This window comes from Anomalospiza imberbis, chromosome 5 (genome assembly GCF_031753505.1).
Source record: "Anomalospiza imberbis isolate Cuckoo-Finch-1a 21T00152 chromosome 5, ASM3175350v1, whole genome shotgun sequence".
Classification (NCBI taxonomy): Eukaryota; Metazoa; Chordata; class Aves; order Passeriformes; family Viduidae; genus Anomalospiza; species Anomalospiza imberbis.
The window spans coordinates 56706935-56713241 of NC_089685.1; the positions used below are offsets into that span (position 1 = coordinate 56706935).

The 6307-nt window shown below is 38.7% G+C and overlaps 1 long non-coding RNA gene across 1 annotated transcript; it reads right to left on the reverse strand.

The window, feature by feature from the left end:
* Positions 1 to 691: 691 nt before the first annotated feature.
* On the reverse strand, positions 692 to 5916 carry LOC137475025 (uncharacterized). Its single transcript, XR_010999646.1, has 3 exons — positions 4836 to 5916; positions 2937 to 3114; positions 692 to 1268 (listed from the first exon to the last, which is right to left on the reverse strand). It is a non-coding gene; the product is annotated as an uncharacterized lncRNA (long non-coding RNA).
* Positions 5917 to 6307: the final 391 nt, after the last annotated feature.

Here is a 6307-nt window from a genome sequence, read left to right on the forward strand (position 1 = left end):
TGCTTGATTTTAAAATGATGGACTATATCTATAAGGCACAGATGTTCTTCTTTGAAATAGGAATGATTTTTCAAAGCTGGCCTCATCCTGCTCCCACCAAAATGACAGGTTAAGGTTTCCTTTCTCTTCAATAGGAGCAAAGATACATGATGAGCATATTTGGTAGCATTCCCTGTCAAGGAATTAGGTCTAAGCATTGCTGCTGGGCAGATCCTGAAGTGGTTTATCATGAAATTAGATGTGAATTTATCATGAAATTAGATGTGCGATCACTTTACTCAGTGCAGATGAATCAATTTATAGCTGACTCTTTGTTCTGGGGATTCCTAGTGACTTACTGATATCATTATGAGGGATTAAATATACAGGAAAAATTAATTTTGTGAGAAGTGGTGGTATGCTTTTTACACCAACTTGTATTGTTGCAATTTCAAACAACCTTCAGGGCATTTCAAATCCTTTTCACATTTCATACCTGAAGATTGATCCATTTTTCTGAAGACATGCTTATTCTTTTCCTAATGGTATTAGTTGTACTGATGTGAGATATAATCTTTCTCAGCAAACTTAGATATGGGGATTTCTTCAAGATGTGATAGTTACCAATTTTTCTCAGGTATCAGTCTCATACATAGCTGCCTCATTTTTTTCACATATTATTGCTGTTAATTTCAGCCCATTTTCTTCTCTCCTTCACAGTTCTGCCCATTCCCATCCATTATGGCTCCCTTTTGGTAATCTTTATGATGAACTCCCTTTAACCTTTTTTCCTTATTTGGTGGTGTGAATGGGCTTGCTCCACAAAAGACAAAGCACTCTACAGTATCTTTATTGCGCACTTTGGCGTTTTTTGATTCTTTTGTAATTATAGGCTGAGTTACTTTGATATGGATCTGATCCAACTTCTGAATATTTCGTTGGTTTGCATACCCTCAGTATTAAAAATTACTTTTTCCTTTTAAAGTGACAAGCTTGTCATATTTTTCCCATCTTTTTTTTAATTAGCTTTTCTTGACAGTAGGTCAGATTAGGTGCTTTGCCACCTCTGCTGCTTCTGTCATCTCCTAATGTTGAAAATGTCTTTTACAGAGGCTGTTTTTCTTATCTTTGGGGTTTCAGAGTAAGGTCTATATGTGAGGTAGTTTTGTTTTCTTCTTTCTCTGTCTTCTTTGCTGTCTCTGCTTCTTGTCTTTTGGTTTGGCTTTGGCTTTTGTCTTTCTGTTTTTTGGCTCGGATGTTCAGTAGTAGAGGCAGTTATTGTGAGCTGGCTGAGACAAAATACAAGATGGAGAAGCTCTTCCATAATTTAGCTTTATGCAAGATCTTCCATTTTAAGGTTGATTTTGAACCCCACCCTGACTTTGTCAAGCTGAAATTAATCCACCTGAAATTGCACAGGGAAACTTCTGTGTCAAACTACAATTTTCCAGGAAAACGTGACTGATACTAGGCAAAATATTTGGGAGATAAAAAGATACTTTACAAAGTGGGGTGATCTCACTTTTTGGATAATTTCCTGATGTTTATTTTAAAGAAATGTCATGACTCAAAACTATCTCGACCGAGAAGCTCCAGACTTGGGTTACTTTATTGTCCCTGGCAAGGATTGGTACTTTGGACTCAGTTTGGAAGGTGGAGGAGGGGGGAATGTTTATAATTTAGATATTACTTACAACAACGTCTACATACATTAGAAACACACCAGCTTTCCAAATACCACATTCTGGCTTGTGCATTGTTTATAAACCACAGACCCAAGAGCCTTTGTGCTGTTTGACCAGTGTGCAGCACTACACACTCCTTTGGAAGCACATAGCCAAAGGCTACCAGATGCCTGCACAGTTGCTATTATATCCATCGAGCAGGATGTGAGAAGAACTCAGTTTGAAGCATCTTCTGATCTCCACAGGAGTTTCTACAGAGTCTGTCAACTTCTTGGGCATCCTTAGGATGGTGCTGGCTGCCTCCCTCAAATGCGTCCCTAACGTGAGGTCTCAATGAGCCCTCCTCCCAGCCCACTGCTTGAATGGGAGTAGTTCCCTGCATTAACTGTGGCTTTTAAGAAGCACTCACACATTTCTCTTAAGCCCCAGAATGCTGAAATATGGGCATTCTCTAACCAAGAATTGAGTCCAAGGAGAAAAGTGTAGTTGAAAGGGATGTGGAAGTTCTTGTGGATAAAAGGATAATCCTGAAATAACATCATTGTCTGAACTGCTCAAGTACTGGCAAATAAACATATGAAAAGTATAGGATTATGGCAAACTGGACCTAAACACCTTGTTAGAGAAAATGACTTTGTTATGCCTGAATTTTAGTACATTTAAAGACAACTTGTTTTGGCATGGAAGGTCTGCACAGCCTCTAAATATTCTGGTCCATATTTCCTGGAGTCCCAAGCCTGCTTTTTTGTGTTGTTCTGCTCTTAATAAAACTGATGTAGGTCAGGAAAGTACTTTATTAACTGATATTAGTATGGCACATACTAGGACGTCTTGGGAGTGAGTTTTGAGAGAGCTGTGATTCCACTGAAACGTGGAGGTGGCAGACTTGGCCTGCAGCTGCAGATGAGTGCCAGCAGGGCAATTCTGGTCATGGGAGCAGGAAATTCAGCAGAGGCTGCAAAACTCTCCCAAGATGGGCAAATTAGCCCTGACTAAGCTCCTTGCTGGCACAGTGAGTCAGCTACCGGTGTGCAAGAAAGGCAGCTTAGGTTAGATAAGTATACATTGTAAAACCATTCCATCTGCCACGTAGAAAAATGTTGAAACATTTAGAAATTCCTCTAATAGCAGTACCTTTATTCATTATGAGTCTGGGAAATTGTACCACCTAGTAAAACTATAGTCCAGACTTATTCAGTGTGTAAATAGTCACAGTAATTAATTCAATCTAGTGCAATCAAATCCATTTCCAAAAAAAAGGAGACCACACACCTCCAAGATACCAGTTTGAATGGTTCTCTTTTGAACATCCCAGTGGTCAGGGGAAAGTAGTGAAGCTGAAATGCTTCTTTCTGAAATCCTCCGTTGAGCAGTGCACTGACGAGAAAAAGCCGTCCTGTTGTGGAATGCATGCATTTTGCTATTTTGGACCCAAGACCTCTGTTCCACTCTGGAGGAATGAGAAACAAATGTATTACATTAGTGAAATGGGCAATGGCTGCCTCTTCAGTAGAGACCTTGTGTACTCCAGTGATTAGATTTGGGATAAGTTGTCCAGGCAAAAGCTAAATGGAGCTAATAAATTTAAGCACATCTTCTGAGAAGCACGAACTACCTTTTGCTCTGGGAGGGGGAAATTTTGACTGGTTAGGATTTTCTAGAACATTATGTTTCCTTCAAGAAGAGCACTTCCTTCAATATCAGTCTCAACTGTCTTTGCTGTCTGTTTCAAGCAACAGCAGAAACACTCTGGGGATAAAGGATCATTTTCCAGAGAAGGCTTTGGTAAAATGAGGGGTCTTTAGCCAAATACGACAATAGTCAACACAGTTCCTTGTGTACTTCACAGTTAAGTAATCTTACTGAAAGTTCAAAGGATTGGATTAAATTCCTCTTGGATTTCCTGTGATAATCTCAGTTGGATCATCTGCTCCTACATGCTAAAGTTCAACAATGTCTGAATCTATTAAGGAAAAATTACATTTATTAGACACAACTTTCTTCTGCAAACCTTCCTCATCTGACTGGGATAACATATGCTATTTAAAGGGCTGTCTTGCAACTAATGAGAATTTTGCATAGATAAAAAAAAAAAAAAAAGTCAGATGGGAAATAATGAACTCCATTAGCCCTTTACAATTAAAAAAAGTGGTTTTGGGCTTGGTCTCTCCCTTTCCATTTGCTACATTTAATTTAATTTATCCTGCAAATTCTGGGGGTTTTAGCAAAGGTTAAATTCATCTTGCCTTGCATTACTGCATGAGAAGTAGTTTAGTAAATTTAAAGAGCAGAGTCCTTGGATATAACTTGTATTTCAGGAGATGTGGTTTATGGGTGTTGGAGGATAAAACTTCAATCAAATGGACAGCTACTTCTTTTGGGCAGAAGAATTATTCTTTGAATTTGCTCTTTATTGGCAACCCCCATTAGCTATTTTTAAGGACATCTGCAGTTTGGAAAGGATGCTTATATGTTTGTTGTGTTAAAATCTAAGTGGGCAAATACTAATTGTAGGGCTAATATAGACTAACATAACACCAGTGATATTAAATTTACTCAGCTAGTTATCTCTTCTGGTCCCTGTGAAGTAATTGGAAATTCTTCTGTCAGCTTTAGAAGACCAGGTTTTGCTCTTTTAAATGTTCAAACAGCTATAGTTAGGAATTGTGATGCTGGTGAGTGCTTTGAATTCATGTGATAGCGAAAATTTGTAAGGAGTTGTTCCATGTGGTGAGAATGCATACATTGTTATTTTGTTTGGTTTATTCTATTTTTATGGAGTACTTGAGGAGAAATACATACATTGGTATAGCTTAGTGTTAGTCTACTGTATGTAGTGACCTCTTTTGGACTAGATCTTAGTTTCTCTATTTCTAATGCAGAATTTCTCTTGTAAAGATTTACCTCTATGATAGAGGCGAGGTTGCTAATTCTGCCTATTAAGAAATATGTATTTTGCTTGAGCAAGGTTAAATGACTGATAGCGATCTGTGTCATGACACAAATACGGGTATGGGAGGAAGTTTGTGGTGTCTTCCCTGAAAGAATGCTGATTTTTATAAGATTCATCCAAAACTCAATAAGAGAACCATTCAGTGCCATTAGAGAGGCAAAAACATTTCCAAGAAAAAGGAAAATTTGAAAATCTGCATTTTCAGCAGTGACTATTACTGGTTATTCCTCAGTTTCAATGTTAACAAACAGAGAATTCAAAGGAAAATTTGGAAGAAAATCCAAATGAAAAGGGGCCCCAGTTTTCTGCTTTTCAGACTCCTCTTTTGAAGTGCCTCCACCCAGGCAACTCAAGCACTAGTCATTTTAGAGCTCTCAATCTCATTCTTCTCTTTTCCTCATCTTTTTCTCTTTTCCTCTTCTCTTTTCTATTAAGGTCAAATCCTGCTTCTCCTGATGCCAATAATAAAACTCCCATTGATTTCAACATCATCAGGAAATATGCAGTTTGTTATTTACCACAACCACCACAATGAATCTCTGGGAAGAATTCATTTATATTCATTCCAACAATGCCATGAAAAATGGGCCCTTGCTATTTTATCACATCCAAACTGTTGCTCTAACTCTAACATCCTAGCTGTTGCTAACAAGTCAGTGATGATTTGTAAACCAACAATTTATGGTAACCACATTCCATCCCCATTATGATGTGTGGTTTGGAAATGGAAAAGTAATCAAGACCTCCTGTTAAGAGACTTTATTTCAGTTGAGGTTTTCTGTAAATAAAAGCATTTTGAAAGGATCATTGCTATATGATTCTAACTCCAAATTGTTCATTTGATCTAGGTCCCATCTATGCTCCAAAATCCTGCCAGGCTCTGTCAGGAGTGTGAAATCCCCAACAGTGGCATGAGCATACTGGCAAAACTGGTTTTATCAGTGCAAGTATTTTCACTCAACTGGATAGTTTCACCAGACTGGAACAGCAGTTCCATTTCTTGGAGACAGCTATGTCCATTCCTTGGAATACTTTGTAACACTTTATCAGCACACTGTAAGGGTACTCTGACATAAATAAAGGCCTCCTACTACAGTTACAGTAAGAGATAAAGGATTGTAGTCAGACCCATGGTATGAAATGATGCCCCGGGGAACAAAGAGCCTGCGTAGTTTGTGCAACACTTTGTCTTGGTTGTAGGGATTGTGGGCAGTCACTAAGACACTGAGGAGGACTTCCAGAACTTTGATGGGAGACCACCTAGAATTACTGGTAAGTAAACTCAAACAAGGGAATTTTGTTCCAGTTCTAGGTTCTGGTACCAGCCAGGTTGAAAACCTTCTTTTGATCTCTTTGGTACTAAGACACCATGTGCTCTCAACCCTGTGTAGGAAGCCTGGCAGCCTGGCTTTGAGGCTAGAGACACTTTGTTTGGTGACCTGCTGAAAGAGAGAGCAATTTAGGCAGTCTAGAGAGTGCCCTACTAATCAGCCCTAACTATTATGTGATATGACGATAGAGACCACACTAAGTAGGAGATAAAGCTCTCTTCCTACCTCTTCATCTCTTCGTCAGCAAAAATCACTACTTGATTAGGTTACATATCCCAGAACTGATCACAATTTGCTGTGGTAGGATGTCACCCTGAAGGGTTTACTCTGATTTTCTATTGAACAAGAGACTGACTGTA